The sequence below is a fragment of the Balaenoptera borealis genome, assembly GCF_965194805.1.
Source record: "Balaenoptera borealis genome assembly, chromosome: 4".
Taxonomy (NCBI): domain Eukaryota; kingdom Metazoa; phylum Chordata; class Mammalia; order Artiodactyla; family Balaenopteridae; genus Balaenoptera; species Balaenoptera borealis.
The window spans coordinates 134318652-134336916 of NC_138861.1; positions in this window are offsets into that span (position 1 = coordinate 134318652).

Here is an 18265-nt window from a genome sequence, read left to right on the forward strand (position 1 = left end):
TTGTATTAAAAGTGCTTTAGGTTGAAAGATGAAGTGGAAGCTCTTCAGCTGTTCCTCAGTGGAGGACTATGCATGCTCTTGGGAAAAGGAACGTTGACTTTAGAAGGAATATACACCAGCTGCCCATAAGAAGTTGCATTCATTCATTTCTGCCCCTGAGTATCACTGCATTTGGGCTGCACACGTTTTCCTTTAATGGCATTGCAAAGAGTCAAATATGAAGTTTCTGGGGCCTGAACCTCAAATCTTGATACTTGAGATACAGGATGGGAGTCAAGGGGCCTTGTGAGTTTGGAGGATGCAGGAAAGTCACAGAAAGCTCATCAGAGACTGCTTTGTGGCTATGTAGAGTGGAAGATGAGATTAAGATGATCCAAGAAGTTGGTGATTTACCTCAAGAGTCTTTCAAACAAGCTCCAGAGTTTGGGCTGTAGAAAGCCATGTGAGTGCTAGTATAAGATCTGCCTGCCTTTGGGGCAAGCATGAAGCTTATAGTTTGTGTGTTTTTATCTTCAAAAATGTTTTTGTTGTTGAGCTACAGTTGATGTACAATATTACATGGGTTTCAGGTGTGTGATGTGGTGATTCACAATTTTTGAAGGTTATATGTCGTTTATATTTATTGTAGGATGTTGGCTATACTCCCCCTACTACACACACACAAAAGCTATGACAGAGATGAGAAGAATGGTTAATTTGGAGGTACACTAATGGGAAAGGAGCACATGGAACCTGCTTGGATGATGGAAATATTTATATCTTGATCTGGATCGTGTTTAGACAGGTAAATTCTTGTATAAAATACATCAATCTGTGTATTTAAGATTTGTGTACCTTACTGTAAGTTATAGTTCAATTTTAAAAACAGTAATAATAATAAAAACAAAATCTGCCAAAAACATTTAGGAGATGTTGGGAGAAATTAGAACACACATAGGGTAATTAATGGTATTAATGAATAACAAATATCACTGAGATGTAATAAGAGTATTTGCAGTTTTATGTAAAGTATCCGTATCTTTTAGAGATGCATATTGAAGTACTGTACTTACTGCTGAAAAGATATAATCCCTGAGATCCTTTTAAAATAAACTAACAGGTGTTGGTATAACTCAAACAAGACTGGTAATATTTGATAATTGTTGAATCTGGGATGATGAGTACATTGGTTTAATTATATAATTCTCTCTACTTATGTCTGTATACATTTTCAATAATAAAAGTTTATTTTTTAAGGGACTGTTTAGTTCAGATTTCCATGCTCAGAATATTAACTTCTGGGCTTTTTCCCAAAATGGATTGGTGCAGTCTCTCCACCTTCCATGCTGTGCCTCTCTAGTTAGTAGTAGTAACAGTTGTTGCTTATTGACTCTTAGCAATCACCAGGCTCCAATATAAATGAATATATATGATATATATATATATATATCATATATATAATAAAGTTTAAATTAATAAATACATAAATTAAGTTCTTGTCTCTCTTTTTCTAATTAGCTAAAAGGAAGTCAGACTTTATATTTAAAAAAAAAAATTCTGAATATTGTGAGGGTTGACACAATGGGATTGGGAGCATTGAAAGCATCCAAAAGCGATTTGATTGATTTAATGGTTAAAAGTCAGGGCTTACCCCGGGAAAAGATTGGAAAAGCTGGGAGAGAAGGGTAGGAAAAACTAGAGCCAGCAGTAGCCAGTGGATTCAAGGCAGAGAATTGTAGAGTCTGGGAAAGATGACAGGAATTGGGGCCAACCAGCCTGCTGGGCTATGTGAGAGGGACTGGGGAAAACGTTTCTAAAAAAATTTTGTTCTGTGTCATGAATAAAACCTCTCTCGAGCTTTGCTTTTCCTTGCAGTAGATTTTAAAATTTGCTTTGGAGGAAGAAAAAAAAAGTGTTGGTCGGTACACCATATATCTATTTATTTACATTTCCAAGCAAGTATATTAAAGTCTCTGAGAAGTCCTAATAGAAAACAACACTCAAAAATTTTAACCCAGAAATACCAGAATTATTTGTCCACCCACCCCTGAACACACACACTCACTTTTTGGCCCCTATGATCATCTTCTAAGTCTAACACTTGGAACACTGTTTGGAAGTGTTTCCTCAGATTTACTATTCAATTCATGTGTGCTTTGGTTCAAAACCTCCCTCTGCCTGTTGCCAGGACTCTGCCTGATCTTCTCTCTCCTGATCTGCAGCTAGCCTGTGACTATCCAAGTCCTGCTTATAAAGCAATCTTTTCTCTTATATTTTTAACAGTCATATTTTCAAATATCCTATTTTATGTTCTTGTTTTTATGTTGTATCAGTACATATTCCAATTAAATTACCTTTCTGGTGAGTTTCAATTCTGAAATCCTAATTTATTTTTTTGATTTTGTGGAAAAGAGTTGCTTCATAGGAGAAAAATGATGCAGGAGGAGAACGTTCTCCGGGAATAATATTTCTAAGGGAGAAAGAAAGTCTTTCCTTTTATAGAATAAAAAATATGCTATTACAATAATTTATAACTCAAGTAATTGTGGGTCTGCCCTACTCTAGATCACCTTAGGAAATTATTTTTAAAATAGCACTAAGAAAGCTGGTACTATGTCATTCAGGAAGCTGCAATAACACTTTGGGGACTTAATGGCCTCGGCTCAATCACACAGATGCCCTGATCACAAACAATGTTTGGTGGCAAAGGTCCATAGTTACAGGAATCATGCTAATCCTTTCATAGTTTCAGGGTGATTGCTGTTCTGTAAGCTGAACTTACCTGGATATTTCAGTTAGGTCCTTTTTTACAAGACTCCATGGAAAGATTTAATAATAGGAAAATGTAGAGAGTGAACATATTTTACTAAACTGGAAAAGGCCAGAAAACTGCCTTTAAAGAGTTCCTTAATATAAAAACATGGAGAGAAAGACAAATATATGATATTGCTTATATGTGGAATCTAAAAAAATGATACAAATGAGCTTATTTACAAAACAGAAATAGAGTCACAGATGTAGAAAACAAACATGGTTACAGGGGGTAGGGAGTGGGGAGGGAGGGATAATTGGGAGATTGGGATTGACATGTACACACTACTATATATAAAATAGATAACTAATAAGGACCTACGGTATAGCACAGGTAACTCTAATCAATACTCTGCAATGACTTATGTGGGAAAAGAATCTAAAAAAGGGTGGATATAGGTATATGTATAACTGATTCACTTTGCTGTATGTCTGAAACTAACACCACGTAGTAAATCAACTGTACTCCACTAGAAAATTTTTTTAAATAGAGAAAAGTATTTTAGAACCACAGAATTGACCCATTCACTTAGACTTTATTTGCTGCCTTGTATTAGTATTTATATTTTCACACATGGTTTTTCACTTTCACTTTACAGTTATTAAACTGTAATAACCTGAGAATAGGAACCATATTTGATATGGCTTTGCATCCATTGAATTGTCCAAAGCAGGGTGCAGTTACCTTGAAACACATAGTTAATGTCTGGGAGAATGAAGATGAGTTTCAAAAGTCAAGAAAAATCAGCGGTGTACCTAATGTCCAAGGAATTATAAGACAGATATCAGGCAAAAGGTGTACTAGGAGGAATATAATGAAGAGCCTAAAGACAGGAAAGTGACTGTAAAGCATTAAAAGAGAGGCGTTGGGTTTGAACAGAAGAGTATAGTGGCTTCAATAAAAGTAGTTTAACTGGAGTTGGGAAATAAAAAATATATGCTCAAGTTCGAGATCAGGATAATGTGACAGGGAGAAAACAGATGATTATTCAATAATTTTTATCAGAAAAAAATACAATAAAGGTTAATAAAATGAGATTACTGAATAAGATATTGAGAAATTAAGTATGTCAGATCCTGAATACTTGGTGCTATTTAGATGAAAAACTGATGAGAAAATTTTGAAGTTATTATAAGAACAATTTTGATCATTGGAGATTACAAATAAAATTCAGAATGTATTGAAGTTTAAATTCAGCAGTGGATAGTCTATCTTTCTGAGTCTTGCAAAGGAGAGAGGTGTAGTTATCGTTTGGAGTAGAAATTTGAGTTTTTTGGTATAATAAACTTATACCAAACTTCAATCTAAAAACAGCATTGACAATCAGATTGCATTTTGAGGTAATTATTATAAACTTCAATCTAAAAACAGCATTGACAATCACATTGCAATTTGAGGTAATTAAAACCAGCCATTCCCACAAAATTCTTTATCCATTATCCCATTATATAATTGACTTTTTCCTTAACTTAACTTGAAATTCTTAACATTAGAGTCACTTCTTCAAATAAGACAAGAAAACTAGAGAAAATTTTTGAAGGCTTCATTTACAAAGCACATAATTTACAAGGGCACAATGCTTTCTCTGAATTTCCTCCAAATGTATTTATGCAAGATATCTATTATTTTATTTGTTAATCTTGAGATATTAATTATACTCTTCCCTTTCCAAAAATAATTTATTTTGACTAAAGTTGATGTTGAAGTCTAGAAAGAAAGTAGAATGAGAAAAGATGAGAGTTGAGATATTTGAGTTATTGATTAATTAATCTTGTTGAACTAGAGATAGCTTTAGAATTGAATATAAGGCTTAGAGTAGGGGGGCGATTTGCAAGGAAAAACAAATATAATTGAACACAAGATTATGGCATGAATAGAGGGAATCTATATTGGATTCAGCAAAAATCGTACTGACAAACTTATATCTAACAACAGTTAACATTACACTGATATGCACAGTCTACCTCCTGGAAATGATGCCAGGAAAGCATTTTCCTTACCATCAAACAACAGCACTTTGTTTTGACAAACGTGACACCACCACGTTTCTGCACTCAGTCTGAAGGAAGCGTCTGATCGTCTTCTCTCTTCTAGAGTGATATACTTGTGCCTGGACAGAGCTAGTATTTCTATAAGGAATTTTAGGAATGGATGTGAAAAGAAAGAAAAGGAAAAAATAAAACAAAGATTTTAGAAAATAACACAGAATTCCATATTCTAGTATAATTTGTATCTTTTTATACTTATATTAGAAATTTTTTACTTCTTACACAATATTTTATCATTCTAATAAGATTATCTTGCTATGTTCATTTATTAATAGTTACTTGAGCTATTAAAATATAACTTTGCTTCCCCCCCTTGGTGTCCATAGGTTTGTTCTCTACATCTGTGTCTCAATTTCTGCCCTGCAAACTGGTTCATCTGTACCATTTTTCTAGGTTCCACATATATGCATTAATATACGATATTTGTTTTTCTCTTTCTGACTTACTTCACTCTGTATGACAGTCTCTAGATTCATCCAAGTCTCTACAAATGACCCAATTTCATCAGTTGGGGGGGGGGGGGCTGGTGTGATGAATTGGGAGATTGGGATTGACATATATACACTAATATGTATAAAATGGATAACTAGTAAGAACCTGCTGTATAAAAAAATAAGTAAAATAAAAATAAAAAATTCAAAAAAAATATAACTTTGATCACTTATTTCTCTATTGTAAATTAATGAAACCACTAACATTTCTGATTAAAATGCAACATTTTTGGAGGGACATTCACTGTATACATTGACTGAGTAGTCTTCGGATAATTTTACAGAATTAGTCTTTGGATATTTTACAGTAGTCATAATAAAACAATTTAGTTACTTAGGAACGTGTTTCTTATAATTAAATACAACACATTCAGTAAAGTTTAATAAATGCTAACAATTTTGAATTTTCATTTTCTTTTCATTGCCAAGATTTTAAACCTCTATTCTTGAAACAAGTTATTAGTGTTGGATATTAATTAAATATCACCCTTTGATAGAATATTAAGAAAACTATTATCAGAAACCAGCTCATTTTAAATAATTATTGCACAAAAATAAGGTATTTCACTTTAAGGAGGTTATTTGCCAAAATTTATAGTATAGTTACATGTCTTTTAAAAATTCCAATAAGTAGCACTTGCATTTGAAATGTATCACTTGGTCCAGAGATTAACATTTCATCCAATTTAAGTGAAACAGAGGCTTGAAAAATAGAGACATGAATGTACCAATAGGTTTCTTGTTTTCTTCAGCTCTGCCCCCTAGGCTTCTCACTGTGGCCCTAGGCTCAGGTCCAGTTCTTTTGCCATCCACCTCAGTAACTACACCTCTTCCCACAGCCCTGATACAACAGTTCAACATCATTAGCTTAAATCCTACATTTGGCGTGCTGTCCTGCGTGTTCAACTAACGAGGACACATATAAAATGTCTAAAATTCAACTAATTACCTTCCTCCTGAAGACACAAATAAGTCTTGCCACTGCTTAAATTTCTAAAACAAAAAAATTCCAATAAATATTTATAAAGTCTTGCTACTTTGGTGCAAGTTGTGGTACTTCATGTGCAAAGAAGGGCACATAACTATGGCTTGAAGGAAATGAAAGCCTACCCCAGGAGGCTGAGGTTGTGTTGGATGGTCTACCTAGGGGAAATAAAGGAACACCACAGTTTTCAGGTAAATATTACAACTACAACTTTATTTTTATTTAAAAGAATGGCAATGGAGTCTATAAAAAGTTGCTAAAGGCACTATTTCCATGGTAAGAAAAAATATATATAAATAATTTCTCCATGGAAGGAGATTCTAAATAAGCAGCCAAAAATTAACAAAATACTATGTTTCTATTTTCAAAGTATTTCATGTCAGGAAAGTCCCAAACTGTCACTCTTAAGGATTATCTACTTTTTAAATTGTCATTTAATAGCAAAGAAATGCCTTTGTGGGTTCTTGGTTTTAGGAAGATATCTTATAACCAATCCTTCTCCAGAAACACCCTCACATCCAGAGCCATGTAAATGTTCTAACAGAGTATCCTTTCAAAATAGAGATACAACTATTTATAGCTTACTCCAAACATAGAAACACAGATAACAAACATAACTACATATTTTTATGTGATTTGAGGAGGCATTTTTCTTCCAATGAAGAAGATATAAAAATATGAATTAATTTGTTTTAAGAAAACTCAAAATAGTTTATTTTCTTGAATAAAAAATTCATATTTGATCTTACAAATAAACACAAACTCTGCTACCTAATTTCCTAATATTTTCCTTGTCAATCTCATTGTGAAATCATTCAAGGATTTGGAGATCCTTTTATCTAAAGTATAGAGATGCCAGCAGTGTGAGAGTCATCTGGGGGCTTATTACAAATGCAGAATCTCAGGTCTCAACTCGGAGAGACTGAATTAGACTTTGCTTTTAACAAGATCCTCTGGAGATCAGAATGAACATTAAGCGTGCGAAGTGATGATGTAGATCATAGTGGTAGTAGTAAGAAAGAATAAATCTGGTTGGGATAATTTAAAAACTTGATTAGGAAAGTCGATTTTAGACAAAATTGTTGGACCTAAGTCATTTCTTGGAGATACATCATTTAATTTTGGCTTAAGTCTTATAACTTAACTGCCTTCACAATGTTACCATACTATCTAGCTTGTAAATATTTCCTACATTATTTGGCTTTCATTTTTTTCATATGGGAGGTTGGAAAAACATAAATTACCTTTCAAGCATTTCTACACTATATTGTGCTGAAGTATTATGAGATAATAGTTGTGAAGAATATCAGGAATCTTAGATAAAAGTGGTCTTAAATTTATTGTTTGTTAGCCTTCAGTAATTAGGTAAGACAGTTGTACCACTAGAGCGTTGTGGAAAGGCACTAACTGGGAGAAATGTGTGTTATCACCTCTTTTATTTTTATTATGTTCAATTTCACCCTTGCCCTTCAGCCTCCACTCTGATGAATATACACAATTCCTCCAAAAGATGAACTATTATTATTGTCCTTTGTTAACACATTTTTCTAGTTACAGACGTGGAGTTATGTACACATCGGTAGGAGACCAAGTAGGTGTTCACCTCAAACCCTTTCCTAGCCTCAAATGCACAGCACTGCGATGTACTGCAATGTAATGTAATTTCCAACTCTTTGATCAGTTCTGTGTAATCCCAAGAAAAAATTGCTTTCTCAGATTTGGATATCCTGACTTTAAAATCTCCTTCAGTCTCTTGCCAGTTCTAAACTGGAATAGGTTTGAGTGTGAGTGACATGAGTGAGAGGTGACTGATCTCTGCCACCCATCATTGTGAAGGTTGCAAAATTAACTCACTTTCGCTTTGTCAGTGTAGATGGAAAGAATGAGAGAAAGTCACAAAAATATGCATTATTTCATGATATAGTTTGTTAATTATGCTCACCTCTATTTTCTATTTGTAAAGATATTTGATAGCCTTTTCTGCTAAGTGCAGTCCCAGTTTTCATTAGTGAGTTTTGCAGCTGCTTGGTGTTCCTGGCAGGCAACACCATTTAAGGCTGTGTAAGTCTAAAATGTTTTCCCTAACGTTTCAGTTCATATTGAAAACAGACACACACTCTTGAATGTTTAAAGCAGAAATGTTTCTGGCCAAATTTTCAGTGTCAACACAAAATACTGCAGAAGAAATTACATTTTAGTTTTCTTTCTTGTTTTTTCTTCTTTGAGGATTTCAAAAATCAAGAGAAAAATAGAGGAAGAAAGAGGTGAAGGAAAAAGAGAAGAAAGAAAAGAAGACCCGCTATGTATTTTAATCCAAGTTTAATAGATTAATTTTAAGGAAATAATAAAAATCTATTAAGTTTTCCCAAGGAAGTTAATAGAAATTGAATGCTTAAAGAGACCTGCTTCTAAGAATGTGGAACATACAAAACTTTTAGAGAGACAAGTTAATCCTTAAATAACATAATTCACTCTCTAGTGTCTAGGTGATTAATCAAAGAATATCATTTCAATGATTTTCTTCATAGAAAAATTAGAATGGATTGACTATCAAGAACAGCAGCAAAAAACTGATCTTAAAACTACCACACTATTGCCTGTATCATTGTACAACTGATCCTTAAACAATGTGAGGGTTGGAGGTGCTAACCCTCTGTGCAGTGGAAAATCCAAGTAACTTAGAGTCGACTCTCCATATACATGGTTCCTTTATAACGGGGGTTTCATGTCTTGGATTCAACCAATGAAGGATCATGTAATACCACAGTATTTATTGAATAAAAAAAGAAATCCATGTATAAGTGGACCCCCGCAGTTCAAACCCATGTTGAACAACCCATGGGTTGTTTGAACCCAAAGGCCAACTGTCTGCAACTAAATTATAATGGGAACCCTTTAGTTTTTAAGACTAGTTTTAAGATGATAACAGAATAGTTTTTTTTTCAGATGAAGTTACATTTGTATACATCATACCTCTTAATAAAATTACCTTGGAATGAAGGAATTTAATTGTTTAAAGGTATGGAAATGCATATTCAGGAAAGAACAGAAAAGAGGAATGTTTTACAAAGAGGAAAAAAAATTCTTATTGAAGAGAAATACAATTTCTAAAAATTTTATATTTGAAATTTGCTTGCACTATACTCAAAAAGATTTGTGTCATAAAGCTTGTTAATATTTCATAATAAAATGATTCCCTTTAAAGAACGATAGTAATATCCCAAACCATGTAGTAAGAGGGTCTCTCTTTAGTATCAGAAAATATAAAATCTTGTTTATATAGGCAGTTGGCTTTTGGTAACCAGAGTTAATCTTTCCTATTGTTTTGAAAAATTTCTCTTTTTAATTGTTTTAATAGAATGATGTAGTTGGCAATTTAGAATATACATTTTTTCTTTTAAAACATAAAGTGATAATTTGTTATGAAGATGTAATGAATGTGAAATGACAAGGCAAATGAAGAATGGAGATGGTACAAGTGATACCCAGTTAAGCCCATGAAAATGGCCAAACTTACATCTGATGAATGTAAAAATGATGAAAGACATTGAGTAATGGTCACATGCACATTTGGATTCCAGGACTTAAATATGTGGATGTTGGCAGGGGAAAGAGAAGCTGAGCAGTAACAAACTATAAAGCTAGAATGGGTAAGAATGTTACACCTTCAGTAAAAGGGGAGCAAGAAAATATCTGTCTGTTGCCAAAATGAGACCAAAAGAAGCCCTGTTTTCTCTGTTGTGCTCAGAGTGGAACGTTTTGTTGTTGCCATCATCATCATCATCATCATCATCATTACCATTTATCACCATGCTCCAAATTTTGTCATCATAGGCTTGCTCCCAGATAGACCAGGAACTCTAATTTATATTATCCCCACACACACCACCACATTTTGGGAAAACCCAGACCAAGAAATACTATTGAAGTGTTTCTAGGTTTGCAGTGTCCCTTGATGCTAGAAAGAAACAAACCTAAGATTTGCCTGAGGAAAGTGTGCTCAGCTTTGGTCCCTTGAGATTGCCACATGTTAAATTCTCGATGTTTAAAATTTAGATCAATTACATATGAAAAGAAAAAATATATATATATATATAAATGGACCACTATGAGAGAAAATCCATAGAAGAAGAAGAAGCTTATTTAAACCATCCTTAGGAGAAAGTGAAATTATGAGATACAGGATATAAAGTAGATCTACATGAAGCAATTTAAAGAGATAAAATATGAAGTCAATAAGCACTGTAGAGGGACAACCAAAATGACCAGGGACGATAGAAAATTAGTCAAAAAGAATTTCTAGGAAAAAAAAAAATCTTGCAAAGAATGGGAGAAAGGACAAATGATGTATAGCTGAAGAGAGAATTAATAACCTGGAAATTAAAGCTGAAGGAATTCCCCAGTATTCAACCAAAAAAACTAAAGAAACAGAAAACATAAAAGAGATGTTGCAACATGGAATATAGAATGACAAGGTCTACTGAGATACTGTGATATAATAACAACTATATATTCGATCTTCATCCCTGGTTCCTGGCACAGAGCCCCTAAAACCTTTGTAATTTCTTGAGTGATAAGGGTGACAGAAACATCAATTGTTATAATATTTTGTCTTAGTCCCCAGTTCCTGACACAAGAGCTTCTAAGACCCTTGGAATCATCCAGTGTCTTTCTGTGTGCTGATGAAATGACTGGTGGCTGAGGACCCTTAGATAGTTTCAGGATTGGGTCCAGAAAGACTAACCATGTGATTAGAGGTTGGTGATTTCAGCCCCTCCTGCAACCTCTAGAGAGGAGAGAGAGGCTGGAGATTGAGTTAATCACCAATAGCCAATGATTTAGATAATCATGCCTTAATGATGAAGCCTCCATAAAAACCCTAAACAATAGGGTTTGGAGAGCTTTTGGGTTGGTGAACACGTCCACATGCTAGAAGGATGGCACACCTCAACTCCAGGGGACAGAGCTCCCGCAATTGGGACCCTTCCAGATCTTACCCTATGTACCTCTTCATCTGGCTGTTCATCTGCATCCTTTATAATATTCTTTATAATAACCTGATAAATGGAAATAAATGATTCTCTGAATCTTGTGAGCCATTCCAGCAAATTATTAAACTGGGGGAGTTGTGGGAACCCCCAACTTTGTAGCGAAGTTGGACAGAAGTGTGAGTACTCTAGGGACCTGTTTACTTGGAACTGGCATCTGAAGAGGGGGGCAGTGTTGTGGGAATCAGCCTTTAAGCTGTGGGGTCTGCACTAACTCCAGGTAGTTAGTGTCAGAATTGAATTAAACCGTTGGATACCCAGTTGGTATCATCAGAGAACTGGAGAATTGGTTGGTGTGGGAAAAACAAAACAAAACAAGCATTTGGTGTCAGAAGTGTTATGAGTATAGGAAATAGGTTTCTTTTATCTACATAACTGTAGTGGGACTCACAGAAGGAGAAAAGAGACAAACAGACAAATAGACAATATTTGCAAATAGACAATATTTGCAAAAATAATGGCTGAAAAGTTTCCAAAATTAAAAACAAAAATTTGGTCCCAGAGATAATGCAACACAGTAAGATATCTAAAGAATGATAATCCGAAAGAAATCCATGTCTAAGCTCATCATAGTGAAACTACAGAATGTCAAGGGCAGAGACAAGAAGAGCCTGGAAAAAAACAGGGCACATCACCTAAAATAAATGAAATCCATGTTGCTGGAAGTTTTCTCACCAGTAACAACGAAATAAAGACTTCAAAAATGTATCTACCTGGACATTTGTATCCCAGAAAAGTAGTCTTTCAATCGAAATTGCAAATTTAAAACTTTTTTACAAAAACTAAAATAGAGAGTTCACAATGAACCAAACCTCAGTAAAGAAACTTACAAATTATCTAGTCTCAAAGGAAGGAAAATGATCCCATGAGGAATATCTATAGTCAGAAACAAATGGTGAAAAAAGACATGGGTAGATAAAGAATAATGTAACAAACTTGGTCTGAATAAAAAATAAATAATAATGTTCAATCTGTGAGGTTAAAGTAATACAGGATGAATGAAAATCTGGACAAACATAACATTTTCAGCGGGGATTTACAGTTGAAGTATCCTAAGATCTGTTATTTGTGAAGAGAATATATGAGTATTAAATTCAATGGTAGACTTTGTAAGATATGCTTGGCAAAATTCAAATTTAACCCCTGGAAAAAACACACAGAGTATGTATTTTACAAACTAGTAAGACAATGTGAACTTTAACAAAACAATCATAACAAATCAAGGCAAGGAATAAGTAGGGGAACATTAGAAAAATGGAAAAACACCAAATATATCAGAAATATATCAAAATATATTGATAATCACAATAAATTTAAATTGGTAAATATACTATTTTAAAAGGATTAGATAATACCTTTTAAACATCTATATAAAATCTGTAAAAAATTCAGATATATGCTATTTACAAGAGGCACACTTAAAATATGGGAATTTTGAAAATAAATTGAAGACATAGAAATGTTAAAAATAAATGCTTTCAAAAATACCAGAAAAATATTCACAAAAAGAAAGCTGAGAAGAGTTGTGTTAATATAAAAAAGGTAGACTTTGACAAAAAAAAAAAAGTTATTAGGAGACAAAGTCATTATAAAATGATACGTTTAAAAAAAAAAGTTAATTATAATTCAAAATTTGAGTATATCAAATTAGATAGCCTTCAAGTATTTGAGAAAACTTCAAAGAGAAATTAAAATGTCCAGGATCAGTGTTATTAATGTGATTAATTTATAATATAATCACATTATAATATAGAAGATAGACTATTTCAGTGTTCCTCAAACTTTAATGTTCATATAAGAACCAATTCAAGATCATGTTAAAACGCAGATTCTGGTGGAGTAGAACTGGTTTGGAGACTGCAGTTCTGAAGCTCTAAGAAGCTCTCTCCTGATGCGGATGCCCCTAGTTGGTGGATTACAATTCGACAAGCAAGGACAGCAGAGAAGGAAAATCTTTCTATAAGTAGAGTTTCAAGAAGTTCACTTACTCATTAGCTTTGTATCAGTACACATGGATTCCTGAAGGCCGGCAAAATGAATGGCTGATTGTGTCCAAAAGGAGGAAAATTGGTGACAAGAAGGTCTTGGGGAGAGGTGTGTAGATAGATCCACTTGAGTGGACATAAAATGCGTCAAGTGAGTGCCACCAGAAAGCAACCACTGCAGAGAAGTCACTTAACAAACAGGTGGAAAATGTAACTTACCTGGTGGGTGTCAGCAAGTCTCTGTTCCTGAGCCCCTGAGAGTTTGCACAAAGGGTCTATGAACAGAGTGGCCATAGAGGTGAAGGATAGGTACGGTCCAGCCACATGGGTTCTCTCTCAATAAGGCCAATCTAACTAGTGCCACTTCAGAATAACTAACCTGCTAGTAGCAAAAATTGACGTTGAGCCCTTGATGTGGAACCACTTCACAAGAAGACCAGGTGATTCCTTAGCAACAAGTCATGTGAATAGGACTTCCTTCTACCCTGAAGGCAGCAGCAATGTGAACTCCAGATATAAATTTTCTTTTCTTGCCTGCAGTGCTTCTGCTAGCAGTATCATCTAAAGTTTAGGAAAAGTTTGATTTATTAACAGGTGATCAATAACTCATAACATCACCTCAGTGGAAGGACATATTGCACAGTAAAATAAGTACATCAATGGGTGTATGACCAAATACCAATTAGAGTGTTGTAATGGCCCACTGAAAGTTCAGTTACAACAGGGATTGACAAACGTTTTCTCTAAATGGTCACAGAGTCAATACTTTAGGCTTCACGTGCCACAGGGTCCATGTTACACCTAATTCTGATATTATAGTGGGAAAGCAGCTAGAGACAACGCTTAAAATAACTGTAGTATCTGTACTCCAATAAAACTTTATTGACAAAAGCAGGTGGTGGGTCAGATTTAGTTTGTTGATCTTTGAGCTTCAGCATCATCTTGGGAATGACCCTCTATCATTTGGGCATTGACCTTTAGAACAGGCTAAATGAAACTAAACCAACAGCTATGTATCTAGTAATATGTCACCCAGGGACCAAGGGGTGAAGATATGATTGATACTTCTTCCCTTTATCCAAACAACTTACCTGCAGCATTCATGCTTCCAACCCTTGCGACCTCAGATACTGCCGAGTTTAAGGTGTTGGTTCTCAAGGTGGTGAACACTGCCAACTGTGGAGCACAATGATGGAAGCTATGGTTCTCATCTGATTGCTTTGGCCTCCTCACGGAACCCTTGGTTAAAGGACACGGTAGCTGATGTGTGGTCCCACTTTTAGGCAGGTACTTCACACAGGCTTTCTGTACTGTTCTCAGGAGGTTCTAGCAGAATAGTGCCCCTATAATCTACCGTGGTGATTTGGATAATTTCCACTTACATTGACATTTCTGCTATCCCTGTATCAGTCTCCCTGATTGTTCAACCCTGCTGTTTGGGCTGACTTCCAAAATAAACTACCTGAATAAACATTTTACCTCGGCTTCTACTTAGGAAAAAAACTAAGCTAAGAAAACTAATATACTAATAATGTCTAGAGTTTAATATAAAAGGGTTTACAAAGATAATGAGAAAAGACATAAACAAATTATAACATGAAATTTGGAAACTTATAAGACATACATTCTTAAAAAACTAAAGAAGAAATTGACCTCCTGATCTTTTATACCTGGGAAAGGATCGATTGAATTATTCATTTAAAATTCTGCCATGAGAGGAAAAACAAAAGCAAAACAGAAACAGCCTGTCTGGGTCTGTCAAAATATTAAGAATATTTTTGAAGAGTCTGTCAAAATATTAAGCAAGAAGTAGAAAGAAAACAAAGAAAGGGTATATTTTTCAAATTTATTAAACAAGTTGGTAAAACCCTGACAGCAAAACCATACCAAGTTCTCTTAACCAGTTTCTTTTAACCAAGTACTTTGATTACTAGTATAACTTTCCATATCAGCATATTAAGGAGAAAAAAAAATCATGTGCTTATTTCAGTAGATTCAGCAAAAGCATGGATAAATTTCAATGCCTATTCATCACAGAGAGTTGATATAAGATTACAAATAAAAGGGAGACTTCTTGAACTTATAAAGGATAATTACTGGAAACCTAAAGCAAATATAACACTCAATTGAATTGATAAAACATTTAAAGCATTGTCTTTAAAGTCAGAAATATGTGTGCCCACTACCCCCAATTTTATTCAACGGAGTACTTTAGGTTTCAGCAAACATAACAATAGGCACAAAAAAGATACAAAATAAATGGGTATAGATAAAGAAACAAACTAATATTTTTAATTGATGTGATATATTTAGAAAGCCAAAATAGTCCCCCAAAACTTAACAGATTTAATACTATATTTTAGCCAGTATATTTATTATGTTTATTATTGTAAATTATTATCAATGATTCTGCATTTTACGTTTAATTTTATTAAAATGTATACTATTAGTCAATGTCATCCAGAATATAATTGCTTTCCAGAACTTACATTTATGTTGTAAATAAAAATAAAATATTATATAATGCCTTTCATCATTTTAGCATGTACACATGTTATTTGTCTGAAAAATCAAGTCTTTTTCTGCCACTGCCTTAAGGATTCTTCTTATAAAACAAGGATTTAGAGTGTTGAATGAGAAAAGACGTTACTCATCTTATTGAATAGTAATTATGAATATCAAAGAGAGGAGAGTCACCAACGAGCCTTTTAAGAATCATAGCAAGATTCAATAATTTTTTAAACATATCATAAGTAAAAATCATTTCATATATTGAAAATTCATCACTGTTATAAATTCTGATATGATAGTTCTACTAACAATATTTCATAGTATTAAACACAATCAGACATTTTGTTGTCAGGAGTAAAAATAGCATCTCTGCGAATATGATGCTTGTATTTTGACAATAGTAGGTTATTACATAACAATATCACTAAAACTTGAAATATGTTTATGACTACTCTAAAGTTCTTTTTAATAACTGTTATTTTCCTCCTTTATAAAAAAGATGTAGCGCTCTGGTACTGAAGAAGTAAATGGCGGATTTTGCCAGGCATTTCCTCGTACCTTTCAAATGATGAACTATTACAAAATCAAGGTGTTTTTGTTTTTTTGTTTTTTTTGCAGATAATTGATAGGAAAGGATAGTGCGTAAAAGTGAAAAATAAGATGTGGAAGAAAAATGTAAACACAAAAATGCGAGATGAAAGTATTAGAGGAAGAAACTGTGCTGTGTGTTAGAAACGCTGTTTTCTCCTCTCCACTCGATGTGTCTTCTAGCAAGCACATCTTCCAAATGGCCTTAGGGATAAAGTTCTGGATGTAAATTACATGCACTTGTGCAAGAACTTGGCAGATGAAAGTGGGACAGAGGCCATCTTGTGGCAGCCAGCTCACAGAGACCCTGGACTGTGGCCGACTGGCCGCTGCAGCTAATGTTGTCACCAGAAGCATGGTGTGAGGGGCAATTGTGGTCTCAGTTGTAGTGACAGCAGCAGCAGCGAGCTGAACACTGAATTGCAAATAGGGTTCTGTGGCCTTTAACTCAATAATCTAATGGTTATCTCAGCCTCTGATCCTCCAGAACCTTTTAATGTATTTCTATATACTTACTTTCCTTGTTATATCTGGAGCTAGTATCCATTTCCTCTGCTAATTCCTGGCTGATTTAGGGAGAGGGTGACATCCTTCTGGTTGCTTACTTTCTCTTCATGTTAAGTACTCATGGCTCATCTACTCTCCCACTGAAACTGGGGCACCCTTTTTTAATTGAGGATGGTCTTTCTCAATAACGTAATGTATTTACTTATTATTGGAGAATGCTTCAGCTAATGCTGAATTCTACACTTCTGCAGCTTCCTAAAATTATAACTTTGTTGTTCTTATGTAAATGCAACTAAATACAAAGCCCAATTTAGGTAAAAAGGAAGGCAGTAATATCTCAGGCATCAAATCATCTCTTGGTTTGGTGATATGCCAGACCTCAGCACGTGTCTGCCAACTATTCATCTCTCTGTGTGCCATGGCTAATGCATTTGCCAAACGTTCCAGGTGTCAATTGCTTTACTTATGCTTTGTTGGAAAGGATAAAAAGAAACACACTAGGAAATATTGCCAATTAAGAAAAATAGCTTTTTTAATGGGGACGTATAATTTTCTCCTTAAATTCCACTGGGTACTTAGCTTTCAGATTTTCATATGTTTTGCAGATTCGGAGATGATTTTCCAGTTTGGCATGTGCATAGTTTGGCCACGTTTGAATATGTGCATAAGAAAATAAATTTACTGGGCAGATCAATCTTGGTTTCTGCCATATTGTTGTTTCTCTATAGGAAACTGCTCCATCTCCACCACTGGCTGAGGAAAGCCATGGAGTGGCCCTGGTCAGTACCTCATAATCCACCCCAAGAGCCAGATGTAGTAGGTCTGCTGTGGACAGCTGACCCAATGACAGATAACATAGAGTATTACTAAGGATCTATAAGCTGTCTGGTACTTAACGATCTATCCAAGCAAAGATTATGATGATTAGCTTGGCAAATCAGATATTCTTTCTTAAGAATTGAACTAGTCCAGTCCATTAGTAGCTGGAAAACTGAGAAGACCAACAAATTGAAGCAGAGGAAGTTGAAGAACTAAGCTTGTTCAATTTTTTTTTTTTTTAATTTTTGATGGTATGATTTGAAAATGGCTCTTAAAACCACTTAAACAATATAGATTACCAATGAATCACATACTGAATATAGACATTGAAAAATATTATTTCATTTGAAATAGGCTTAAGATATTACTCTTGAATTCAGGATTCCAAAAAACCCTTGTGATTTGGTTCACAATAGTCATAGTACAATTTAAATTGCTTCAATTGATTGGCATAAGATCATAATTCCATACCTTGAATCCATCATATTCCCT